Here is a 13,159-nt window from a genome sequence, read left to right as displayed (position 1 = left end):
CCAGGCCCCAATTCTTGGTGATAAGGCTTACAAATCTGCTTTTTAAATTCTCCTGGTGCTTGTGATGTGTAGCCAGGATTAAGAACCACACTAAAATGAATTAACTTGGAGGTGATTATCAATATTATAATTTATTGTACTTCCTTACCCTCTTCTCATGTTATTCAAACATGAACTAGAACTCTTAACGTCATCAAGAACAAAGGAGATACTCTAGTGTTGCAACTAAAACTGGTTCTGTTCTGTATTTATTTAGCCTATCTTTGGAGTGTCCTAATCACTATACCCTCCCTCCTTCACAAAGATAACCACTATGATGAATTCTACCCCTTTCAACTGTGCCGGTTTTTGACCTTTACATAAATAGTTTTTACTTAGTACTACACTGTTTTTACTATGTATTACACTGGCCTTGTACCAGTATTATGTTTGTGAGATTTAACTATGTTTTGTTCAGCTTCACTGCTGTATTTTATTCTATGGTTGAATTATATCACAATCTATCCATTCCTCTTGGGACTTTGGGGTTATTTCCAGTGTTTGACCAATAATGCTGCCATGAACATGCTTGCAGTGAATATGTGCATGCATTATGTTGAATATAAACCCAGAAGTGAAACTGTTGGATCATATAACTTATATGTATGTCCAACTTTGGTAGATACCAGTTTTCCAAAATATATCAATTTATATACACAACAGAGCTTGGAGAATCCTACTTACTCCACGTCCTTGTCAATATTTGGTATTATCAGTGTGTTCCATTTCAGCCATTCTGGTGAATGTAAAATGTGATCTCAAGATTTTATTTGTATTTCTCTGAGGATTCATGATATGAAACACCTTTTAATGTCTATTGGCCCCATGAATATCTTCTTTGCCAATCACCTGTTGAATGGTCCTACCCATTTTTCTATTGTGTTGTCTGCTATTACCTTATTTCTAGCTCTTCATATAGTCTGAATACAAAACCTTTGTTGTGTGTTTCAAGTATCTTCTCCATGCTTTTCCTTCACAACCTCCTTTTAAGTAAGCATTCTTTCCCCTCCTCCCCAATGCTAATCCATCTGCTATTACTCTGCTTCACCACTACCATGTTTGTCTACTTATTTACTGTCTCCCAACCCTCCCTCCCCCAGTTCCCAGAATGTAAACTCAATGTCAGCAGGGACCTTGTGGGTACTGACCTACAACAGATTGAGGTCTTGTCTGACTAATGCTTAGGACAGAGCCTACATAAGCTGAATTAAAGTGTTCAAATTCAGTTTTATGTTAGAGATCCAGCAGATGTGACTATTTTTTATATAGGGAGAAACCGGGAGAGCAATCAAGAATGTTTTACTTGTAGGGACACCTGTGTGGCTCAGTTGATTAAGTGTCTGCCTTCAGCTCAGGTCATAATTCCAGGGTTCTGGGATGGAGTCACACATCAGGCTCCTTGCTCAGCAGGGAGCCTGCCTCTGATTCTGCCTATGGTTCCAACTGCTTGTGCTCTCTTTCTCTGACAAATAAATAAGATCTTTTAAAAAAGAATTTTTTACTTTTAAATTAGGTCCCATTGCTCAGGAATTTGCCTTAAAAGAAATGAATGAATGACTTAATGTCTATCAATTTAAAAAAATGCATTTCCAAACCTCATCAAAACCTCAATTCCACTATACCCTTTTTGCAGAGGATCTCAGTTTACAACAGAAACCATTTAAAAATTAACTTCCATTAGCTTATTTCCTATTCTATATTTAAGTGCCTTCTTTCTTTTCCATGAATATCTTTCCCCTTTTCCAGAATCTTATTATTTTATTAGTTATGCCTTTATTTCCATTATTGTAGGTTTCTGTATTAGGAAGGCTTTCCTCTAAAGATTATACAATCCATAATTATATTTCCTGCTCTTAAGACCACATTTTCTACACTTAAATTTTTTGTAATTAATTTATGCAGATATCTCTATCCACAGATATGCTCTAGTCAGTGTCTTAAGTTTTTTCCTTAAAAACACTTTTCCACAAAAAAACCTGCACACAGATATTTATAGCAGCTTTATTCAAACACTGCCAACACTTGGAAACAACCAAGATGTCTTTCAGTAGTGGGATGGATAAACTGGAACAACATTGAGTATTATTCAGCGCTAAAAAGAAATCAACCATCAAGCCATGAAAAGACATGGAGGAATCTTAAATGCATACTAGGCAAAAGAAGCCAATCTGAAAAATCTACATACCGTATAATTCTAACCATATGACATTCTGGAAAAGGCAAAACTATAAGGAGACTGTAAAAAGGTCAATGGTTGCCAAGAGGTAGGGAGAAGGAATAAAAAGATGGAGCACAGAGGATTTTTAGGGGAGTGAAAAGATTGTGTTATATCATAATGACGGACACATACCATTAATATTTGCCCAAACCTTTAGTACGTACAACACCAAGAATGAACCCTAATGCAAACTAAGGTCTTTGGGTGATAATGAGGTATCACTGTTGGTTCCTCTGCTGTAACAAATGTACCACGCTGGTGGGAGCTGTTGATGATGGGGGAGAGGTAGCATGTATGGGAGTCGGTAGGTATATGGGAAATTTGTATCTTTCTCCCAATTTTGCAGTGAACCTAAAATTGCTCTAAAAAAAAAATAAGTACTTAGGGGTGCCTGGCTGGTGTAGTTGACATCTGACTCTTGTTTTCCACTCAGGTCATGATCTCAGGTCATAAGATAGAGCCCTGTGTCAGGTTCTGTGCTCAGCACAAAGGTCTGCTTAAGATTCTAAAACACCTTTCCCGCTACATGCTTATTAATATAAAAAACCACTAACCAACCACTGGGTGCAAAAAAATTTTTTAAAGGTCAAATACATCCATCTGGTTTCTCTAACTCCCTTCTGAAACTGCTTTTCTAAAGATAACGAACACTCTGAAATATTCCAAAGCCCTCACTGTCTTCCTCAATTATCTTCCCAGACTTCTCTGTAGTATTTAAAATGGCTAACAACTCTTAAGGTTGTTCTCCTCCTTTATACCCATTATATCCTTAGCTATTCATATAACTTCCTCATATGCCCCTTATATTTCAACCCCACTTGTCATTGTTTTCTTGCTTTGGTACTTTGATCAAACACCTGCACAAAATTAGTCAAATCCCAAAATTAGATTTTTGTAGTACCTATAAGATAATACTAACTAGTAAAAACTTAAAACAGTACGTATTGGGAAGTGCTTGGTTGGCTCAGTTAGTGGAGTAACAAGTGTTGTGAGTTCAAGCCTCAAGATGGGTCAAGATTATTTAAAAATAAAATAGAACGGTGTGCTTGGGTGGCTCAGTCCGTTAAGGGTCTGCGTTCAGCTCAGGTCATGATCTCAGGGTCCTGGGATCGAGCCCTGCGCATCAGGCTCTCTGCCTAGCAGAGTCTGCCTCTCCCTCTGCCCCACCCCCTGCTTATGCTCACACCCTTCCTTTCTCTCAAATAACAAATTTTTTTAAAAATCTAAGAAAATAAATAAATAAAAGGAAGCCTGGATGGCTCAGTCAGTTCAGCATCTGATTCTTGATTTAGGTTCTGGTCATGATCTGAGGCCCTAGACAGGCTCTGTGCTCAGCACAGTCTGCTTGTTCCTGTTCCTTCTGTTCCCACCCCATGCATGCACGCTCTCACTCTCTTGTTCTCTCAAATACATAAAACCTTTGAAAAAAATAAAATAAAATAGCATATATTGGGGTGAAAGACTATATGTCTCCTGATAAAACAAAATGCAATATACACAGAACCCATAAAGGCTTTTGGCCAAAAATATGTAACAAGTGGTTACATTTAACTTTCATATAACAGAAAATTAAAGGGCTAGAGCTTCACTGTCCAAAAAGAGACAAGCTATAGCCACACAGAACTATTTAAACTAACCAAAATTACCAAAATCAAAAACTCATCCATATTTCAGATGCTCAATAGCTATTGAATACTGGCATGGGACACTGCCATCACTGTAGTGATGCAGTTCTGTGGGACAGTGCTAGGAAAAATTAAACAAAAGCATAAGAAAACAGACAAATGTAGAATATATAATAGCCTAGAAGACAAATGACCTAAAACAAGTAAAAAAAAAAAAAAAGATAAAACAAGACAAATGGTTTATCTTTTATAAAAAGACTGTCAAAGAAACTGTGGAATAACTGCTCTGAATTAAGATATAACTGAACTCAATTTATCATCCTGGATCAAATCTTGGTTTGAGATCAGCTATTAAAGACGTTTTTGGGGGTGCCTGGGTGGCTCAATGGGTTAAGCTGCTGCCTTCAGCTCAGGTCATGATCTCAGGGTCCTGGGATGGAGTCCCATATCGGGCTCTCTGCTCAGCAGGGAGCCTGCTTCCCTCTCTCTCTCTCTGCTTGCCTCTCTGCCTACTTGTGATCTCTGTCAAATAAATAAATAAAATCTTTAAAAAAAATAAAGACGTTTTTGGACAACCAGGGAAATTTAGGGAATTGTTCACCTTGACAGGTGTAAGAATACATTATGATAGGTCTGAGAATAGTATGGTGGTTATGCAAGAAAAAGATGTTTAAATGGATGCTCAAAAAATTGGATGTCAATAGCGACACCTATAAAACAAGTTTCAAATGGTTTAGGAGAAAAGCCTATATACAAAAAAGCAAACATGGCAAAATACTGACAACTGTTGGTAGATATATAGGTCTTCTTTGTATTTTTTTCTGTATGTTAAGAATTTTAAGCAATAAACTTACGGCACATTGTTATTGAGAGCTGTAGATAGACTTAACCATGAATAAGAGCAAAAATGGAAAAAGTTAATTTTTTAACTTTTTAACAATGATAATTATCATTGGGCAAAAAAAAAAAGTTAATATTTGATAATCTGGTAATGATATAAGGAGTATGCCCTGCATTCTTTGGCTAGAGGCCCTGGCTTCTAGTGCAAGGTGAAGCTCTCTAGTTCAGCAAGAGGACTAGGAATTGTCCCCTTTAAAAAATATTCTGTGTAATTACCCCAGTCTTTCTGTTCAGTGAAATTTTCTGTTTCTTATTTAAAGAATTTTTTAAAAAGCAGTTTATGTGGCTTTTTATACTTGGCAAATTTCTACATTAGTTGCCACTATTTTACTTTCTCTAAAGCCTTTCTTCCATTAATCTTAACTCTTGATCTTATTTATTAGAAAATGTTAATAATAGAAAACTGAAAATGCCAGCATAGTAGTTCAGTAACACACCCCTCAAAAGATTTTCTCCTTAGTTGACATAATGGTGGGTCATAATCAGCTCAAAGGTGCCACACTTTGTCATTTATTTAAGTGGAGTGGTTACTTCATTGACTTACACTCCATGATTAAACTATGGAGTTACAAGTATACAGACAAATATACATAACTTGTAGCCTATTCTGTCTCTATGAAAGCCCACTGTTGTTTTCAATGTTTATGGTGAGTCATCATTTTATTGTTACTTTTGCTTTCATGTACTTTTTGCCCGTGGGTACATTTCTACAAAGAAAAATAGCATGGGAAGATGAAATAAGTCTAATGTCGATAAGAATTCAATATTATATAACCACCACTTACAATTGCTCAAAGACAATGTACCATAAATTAGGAAAAGTTCTGGTTTACCTTGAATAAAATAATCACATAATTAGCATCACCATGTCATCATTCTATGGTTCCATGAGCAAAGTGACTAAAAATCAAACGTGTTTTGCCCACTAAATAGTTCATTATAAAATAATATTTTGATTTCTGGAAAAATTCTTGAAGTTGTCTTCTTAAAGCTGACAAGTTCTTAAAGTTGTTATTTAAAGACAATAAAAATTAAGTATATTTGAATTTTAATATCCATGTAGTATGAATGGTATACAATAAGGAAAGTTTCCTTTCTCATTCTTTTTTTTTTAAGATTTTATTTATTTTTTTAAATAGAGATGCAAGGGAAAAGGAGACAGAGAAAATTTTAAGCAGGCTCCACGCCCAGTTTGGAGCCTAACATGTGCCTGGATCCCATGGCCCTGAGAGCACGACCTGAGCTAAAACCAAGAGTGGAATGCTTAACTGACTGAGCCACCCAGGCACCCTTCCTTTCCCATTCTTTTCCCCTAGCCAACTAGGACCCCTCTTTTTTGTTAGCAATTTCTTGTGTATCTTTTAGTGTTTTTTACACTTAATTCATATTAGAAATTGTCCCAGGGCAGCCCCCTCTATTTTTAATGGCTGACTAGTATGTCATCATTTGAATGTGGACATACAGATATTAATACAATGTTGCTAAGACTATCCTCATAAATACATCATTGCATATAGCCAATATCTATTGTGTGCATATATATGTGTGTGTATATATATACACACACACATGGAGGGGCCTGCCCCCCCCATATATATATATATATATATATATATATATGGGGGGGGGGCAGGCCTATTGGATAAATTTTTCTTAACAATTTCTGGGTCAAAAAAAACACACAACAATTTCTGGGACAATGCTTTTAAATGTCAGTACATGTGTAATTGCTGTCCATAGGTTATTCTAATTTACAGCCCTACCAACAGTGTACAAGAGTAAAAATTTAAACGTCTAAGAAAGAAAAAGTCTTTGAAATGGTTGTGAATATTCCAGTCATCCCTGACAAATACTTATAAACCAAAGGTTTCCTAAAATGTACACAACAAGCAAAAACACTTTTCATCTTTAATTCAACGCACATGAAGACATATCAGGAAGTCTGATCTCTTTGGCAAAATTTCACCCTTCCAAAAACACCAGGACCAACCAATTTCTTGAGTTCGCAAAAAAAAAAAAAGAAGAAAGTTTACATAATTCCTTAATTATTATTAACTCATTGGTGCAAGTATTAAATTGTGTTGCCCCATATTCTGAGGTCTCAAGGAAACTTGAGTTGATAAAGAACCAAAAATATAAATTAACATATCTAGAACCTAGAAGTTCCTTTTAGATAGAGGTGAATTTAAATAGAGTTGAATTTTGAGGTTTTGAATGAAGATTGTTTAAAAATACTTTCCATGATTTTAATAAATGGGAGAGAATGAGTTATTCTGCTATATGGTGACACTCTGGCTCAATTTAAGTAGATATTACACAAAGAGTTTGGATTCTGGGGGCACCTGCGCAGCTCAGTTGGTTAAGCATCTGACTTAGGCTCTGACTTTGGCTTAGGTCGTGATCTCAGGGTCCTGGGACCAAGCCCTCCTCTAGACTCCCTGCTCAGTAGGGAGTCTGCTTTCCCCTTTGCCCCTATCCCCCTCCCAATAAATATATAAAATCTTAAAAAAAAAAAAAAAAGTGGGACGCCTGGGTGGCTCAGTTGGTTGGAAGACTGCCTTCGGCTCAGGTCATGATCCTGGAGTCCTGGGATCGAGTCCCGCATCGGGCTCCCAACTCCACGGGGAGTCTGCTTCTCTCTCTGACCTTCTCCTCGTTCATGCTCTCTCTCACTGTCTCTCTCTCAAGTAAATAAATAAAATCTTAAAAAAAAAAAGTATGGATTCTGAACACCAGATTGTTTTAGTGCTCAGAAAGGTTAAAAAAGCAATCCACAGGATGTGAGCTCAAATACTGACTCCAAATCCTGCATCATCAAATTAGCTATGTCCATCCAATTCAAGGGAGAAAATGGTTTCTTCAAAATAAAATCAGGCCTCACTTAAAGTCAAACAGATAATTTTTTGAAAATGTATATTCTTCACAGTGATTCAAACTTCTCGTCTACTCCTCCCTTCAGTCTAAGAATGGGAGGCCCTCACTGTGTAAAACTCTTCTCCTAGGTATTCTAGATAAGGAGATAACAAAAGTCCTTCATATCTCCTGCCTATATTGTCAACATTTCATACTAGCTTACCCTCCATATACACTTTCTCAAGGCTCCTTAAAAATTTCTCTTGATCCTCTTGTCTCCTTGTAGCCTCAATCTTCTCTCTTCTGTACCTCACGCCGGAGCATGCCAAAAAATGACACTGTCTTTACATCCCACCTCACACTCAACTTTTCCCCTGCCATTCCTCTGAAAGTCCCCGTACACTAAGGCTAATACTTACCATATTTAGCTGTTAAATGGATTCTTTTGAGTCTTATTTCACTTGACCTCTCAGCAACATCTATCATTAGACCATCAAGACTCTCTTGAAACTCTTTTCTGGTTTCCAGGATACCGCTTTTTCCCCCAGATTCTATTTGTTCATTTATTACATACTGATAAAGCACCTACAATGGTGCCAAGCACTGAACTAGGAGTTGGGGGGGTACAATCTCTTTATATAGACTAATAGGTAATTACAAGAGGATGCATATAGTTACTGCTTTGACAGAGATAGGAACAGGGTGCTAAGGGAAGAGAATCAGATTGGAAATCCAGAAGATAGTGCCGTCATAATCTCATCTGCTAATCCATTAATATCTCTCAGGGGTCTTCCCTTGCTTTTTTCTTTAACTCCATCAACAGACTCTCTGACTATGGAGTATAAATTTACATTTTCTGGGGGCGCCTGGGTGGCTCAGTGGGTTAAGCCTCTGCCTTCAGCTCAGGTCATGATCCCAGGGTTCTGGGATCGAGCCCCACATCGGGCTCTCTGCTCCACAGAGAACCTGCTTCCTCCTCTCTATGTGCCTATCTGCCTGCCTCTCTGCCTACTTGTGACCTCCGTCTGTCAAATAAATACATAAAATCTTTTTTTTTTAATTTACATTTTCTGAATACTTAGTGTATTCCTATTTTCTAACCCCCAAACCACTTTTTTTTGTAGTTCAATCACTTGTTACTCCCGCCTCAACTGATACAATGGTGACATTTTGATTTTTGTTTACTAATTACAATGGCACTGTTCAACCCACTTCTGTTCACGATACACACACATATAAACCTCTTCCCTCTCATTAGACTTAAAGGTAGCTACTATTCCAATTTCCAACATTCTGCCAGCCACACTAAAAAATTTGCAGTTCTTCACTATCCCACCCTACTTTGTGCTTACACATGTCTGTGCTTTTTAAAATTTTCTCTTGATTACCAGGGCTCCTCCCAACACTCTTCAGACTAACTTCTTTTTTTTTTTTTTTTTAAGATTTTATTTATCAATTTGACAGACAGAGATCACAAGTAGGCAGAGAGGCAGGCAGAGAGAGAGAGAAGCAGGCTCCCCGCTGAGCAGAGAGCCCTATGCGGGGCTAGATCCCAAGACCCTGAGATCATGACCTGAGCCGAAGGCAGAGGCTTTAACCCACTGAGCCACCCCCGTGCCCCCAGACTAACTTCTATTTGTCTTTCTAGACCCAGCTCAGTTATCGCCTCCACCCCAGAAGCCTCCCTCACCGCCTTCCACCCCACCTAGGTCCTTCCCATGGGTCCCAAAGCACCATGTAGAAACTTCATCTGAATTTTTTTTTTTTAAGATTTTATTCAGCTACTTGACAGACAGAGATCGCGAGTAGGCAGAGAGGCAGGCAGAGAGAGAGAGAGAGAGAGAGAGAGAGAGAGAGAAGAGGAAGCAGGCTCCCTACCTGGCAGAGAGCCTGATGTGGGGCTTGAACCCAGGACCCTGGGATCATGACCCGAGCCGAAGGCAGAGGCCTTAACCCACTAAGCCAATCAGGCGCCCCAAAACTTCATCTGAATTCTTAATGTAAACCACTAGCTTGAGTACAGGCCCAGGTTCTGCAGCACCCAGCAGAAAGTTAGGCATGTTCCAAGAGCTTAATAATGTTAGCTAAAGAAAGAAATAAATCAAGGGTGGGAATGTCCCTGTCCCAAATCAGGATACCAAGAAAAAAACAAAAATGCCAGCTACAGCTAAAGCCCCGTACTTTCTCTTGCATTCCCCAAACATACCGTACATACACATCCACCAATCCTAAGACCAAGAGAACCACAAAAACGACGAGCGTTTTCCAAGATGGGGAGTAGGCAGTTGTATCACTGGAACCTCATGTCCTCGCCCCACTCTCCTTGCAAAAAAAATCCCAAGCATTTAAGAGAAAAGAGCAAAAATTTCAAAAGCATCCATTGGGGCAACAAGCTCGCAGTTTTCAGCCAAGGGAAAGGAACGGGCAGCTCACCTGGGCAGCAACGCTCGCACGGGGATGGCCTCCCCAACGGCCTCGCCGGTCGCACGGTGTTGATGGGGGAGGGGAGAAGAGGGAAAAAACGGTTCCTCCTCGCTCAGCGTCGCACCGAGGGCCCCGATCCTACAGCAGTAGTCCACGCAGACGCTGTGTCGCGTTGGGTGAAAAGGGCCTTATCTGATCGTCCCCGCCAGCTTGCACCAGATGAAGGGGGTTGAGGCAGCAGTCGTTCACCGACCGTCGCAGGCAGCTCTCGTCCTAATGGCGGCAGCCGCTAGCGGGCAGCCACAGGCGCCTTTATGCGAGCCCCGCGGCGGGCAGCCCGCCCATTGGCCTGAGCGTGTCACGTGGCCATGCCGTGAGCCGGCCACCGGCGAGCGGCGTGCGCAAGCCTGGGCGGGCGGGAAGGTCTTTCCCCGGGGGAGTTCCCTGTTGTTGAGCCTTTGCAGAAGTCCAGGTACGATGCGGAGAGCTTGGGGTTTAGCGGTGGGAACGCCACCCACAAGGAGTTTACCATTAAAACGATGAAATGGGGGCGCCTGGGTGGCTCAGTGGGTTAAGCCTCTGCCTTCGGCTCCGGTCATGATCTCAGGGTCCTGGGATCGAGCCTCGCATCAGGCTCTCTGCTCGACAGGGAGCCTGCTTCCTCCTCTCTCTCTCTGCCTACTTGTGATCTCTGTCTGTCAAATAAATAAATAAATAAATAATTTTTTTTAAAACGATGAAATGAATTAGCCTTATGTTGTTTGAGGGGGTTCGTAAGTTTGGGCTTGCACCGTTCTCATCCTTCATCTCCAGTTCGCCCCAAAGCTCCCATTTCTTGATGTAGTGAATGCTCAGTGTTAGATAGCAGCTGAGGTTGGACCCCACTTGGTTTAAAATGGCACTTAACAGCATTTTCACAGCTGCGTGGAGAGTGATTTAGGATTTTTGAGAGTCTTGGCGACTGCCTCTTTATTAGTGGGTATGTATTAGAAGAATGTATTTAGCACTAAAGTCGCCTTTTGGATCCAGTAGCAAACAATGTTTCTAAAAAGTCATTCCTAGATGGATGAATGGGAGGAAGGATAGGTGGGGGAACTGCTCTGGGAAACCCATTAAAAACCAACCTGTCGGGGCACCTGGGTGACTGACTCAGTGGGTTAAAGCCTGGGACTTCGGCTCAGGTCATGATCCCAGGGTCCTGGGATGGAGCCCCGCATGGTGCTCTCTCCTCGGTGGGGACCCTGCTTCCCCCCTCCCTTTCTGCCTGCCTCTCTGCCTACTTGCGATCTCTATCAAATAAATGAATAAAATCTTTTTTAAAAAGACAAAAAAAAAATCTACAGTTTCTTGAAGCAAAAATCTGGGGGCCATGAACAATTTGGCATGTCTTTATTTTGTCGCTTTTATGTGAGAGTTGGAGAGCTCACCAAGCAGTGCTGCTACAGGTCATACAAATAAATGGAGCGGCAGGCAGGTTTGCATTGGAAAGACTCTCCTTACTTAAAACCCAGAAAATGGCTTAGTTTGTCAGAGGAAGGACTAGAAGGCCTTTACTTCCAGGTAACCAAATAATCAAGGACTGTATGGAAGAGGCAATGCCATAGTGTACAGGTTGGTTAGATTTGATGTTTGTGTTCCTGTTTTTGTTTAAAATCTTATTAGGCAGGAAAAAGAAAGGAACTAGGGTGTGATCTAGTTACAGACATAGGGTGTGACACTCACACTGTGAAAGGCTCAAGGGAAGTCAAAGAAAATAAAAGCCAGGAATGACTCAGTGCAAATCTTGTTCAGCTGTCAACTTTTTGGCTGTCCTAGTCCTGAGAACCAATGTTAGGGAGAACTGCATACTCCACAGAGAAGCTCTGGTGATCTTTTAGAAAGCTAAATCTCATCATGTTAACACCCTTAAAACCTTTCAATTACTTTCTGTTGTTCTTAAGATAAAGATCAAACCCCTTAAGTTGAGCTACAAGGTTCTACTTGGATTATCTATATTCAGCTCCAACCATTCCTCCAATAGTGCCCACATCTCCCGCCACACTGTCCTTTTACCTCTTCTGATAACCCCATCATTCCACCCCACACCTACCCTCCCTTCCTCTCTCTGCCCTTCAGGGCTCCTATAACCACCTCTTCTCTATACCCCCTTCTCACACACAAGGTCTCACCTTTTCAAAGTCTTTCCATCAAGGCGGCCTCCACTAGATTGGTCTTCCTTATCCTACACTCCTGTTATAATTACATAACACCTATTACAACTGCAATTATATAGCCAGGCACATATTTCATGTCTATTTTCCCCACTACACTATAAGAATCGTGAATGGGAAGGAAGTATCAAAAACCTTCAAAGTGTATTGTCATTGAGAACATTATCCTTTGATCCTGCCAGGTTTTAAAGATTGGCAAATCAAATTTGAATTAAGGGCATGGGTGGTTAGGGAGGGGGAGAGTGACAAAAATAGACTTGAGCTTTTAAAGAATTTAATAGAATGGTTATAAAATGGAGAATATGGGGCACCTGGGTGGTTCAGTGGGTTAAGCCGCTGCCTTCGGCTCAGGTCATGATCCCAGGGTCCTGGGATTGAGCCCCGCATCGGGCTCTCTGCTCAGCGGGGAGCCTGCTTCCCCCCCTCTCTCTCTCTGCCTGCCTCTCTGCCTGCTTGTGATCTCTCTCTGTCAAATAAATAAATAAAATCTTAAAAAAAAATTCTAAAATGGAGAATATGGAGAATGAGTTTATTTGGAAAGTAGACTCCTGAAGATTTGCTGTTAGATTGGATGTAAAGATGATAAGGTGTTTCTGGGTTGAGTATTTGGAGGAAGGCACCATTTACTGGAAAGGAAATTGGAGGGGAGCAAGTTTGAGGGAGGGGGAAGATCATGACTTCAGTTTTGAACATAATGAATTCAGGGTGCCTTTAAAATATCTGGTTAGTGATTTTGAATAGGGAGTTTATTATACAGCTCCAAATTCGGTCTAAGCTGAAGATGGGAGAGAAGGGCAGGAAGGAAGTTAGAAGAGTGAAATTAGTTTCAAATAATTCTTACAGAGAACAGGAGGAAAATCTGGGGAAATGTCTTCATGAGACATTTGAAA

The 13,159-nt window shown here is 40.3% G+C and overlaps 1 protein-coding gene across 3 annotated transcripts in view; it reads right to left on the bottom strand.

Annotated features, from left to right (window-relative positions):
• The window catches only part of BRDT (bromodomain testis associated), a 79,482-nt gene extending 69,094 nt beyond the window's left edge, over window positions 1–10,388 (bottom strand). Inside the window, exon 1 of one of the 3 annotated variants that reach the window (XM_059137733.1) lies at window positions 10,069–10,388. The gene's annotated coding sequence lies outside the window, so the exon portion shown is untranslated. The other 2 variants (XM_059137735.1, XM_059137734.1) reach the window with 2 other exon arrangements.
• Between the last annotated feature and the right edge of the window lie 2,771 nt (window positions 10,389–13,159).

The sequence above is a fragment of the Mustela lutreola genome, chromosome 10 (assembly GCF_030435805.1).
Source record: "Mustela lutreola isolate mMusLut2 chromosome 10, mMusLut2.pri, whole genome shotgun sequence".
Classification (NCBI taxonomy): domain Eukaryota; kingdom Metazoa; phylum Chordata; class Mammalia; order Carnivora; family Mustelidae; genus Mustela; species Mustela lutreola.
The sequence above is the reverse complement of the archived record's forward strand: the minus strand, read 5'-3'. Positions and strand labels throughout refer to the sequence as shown.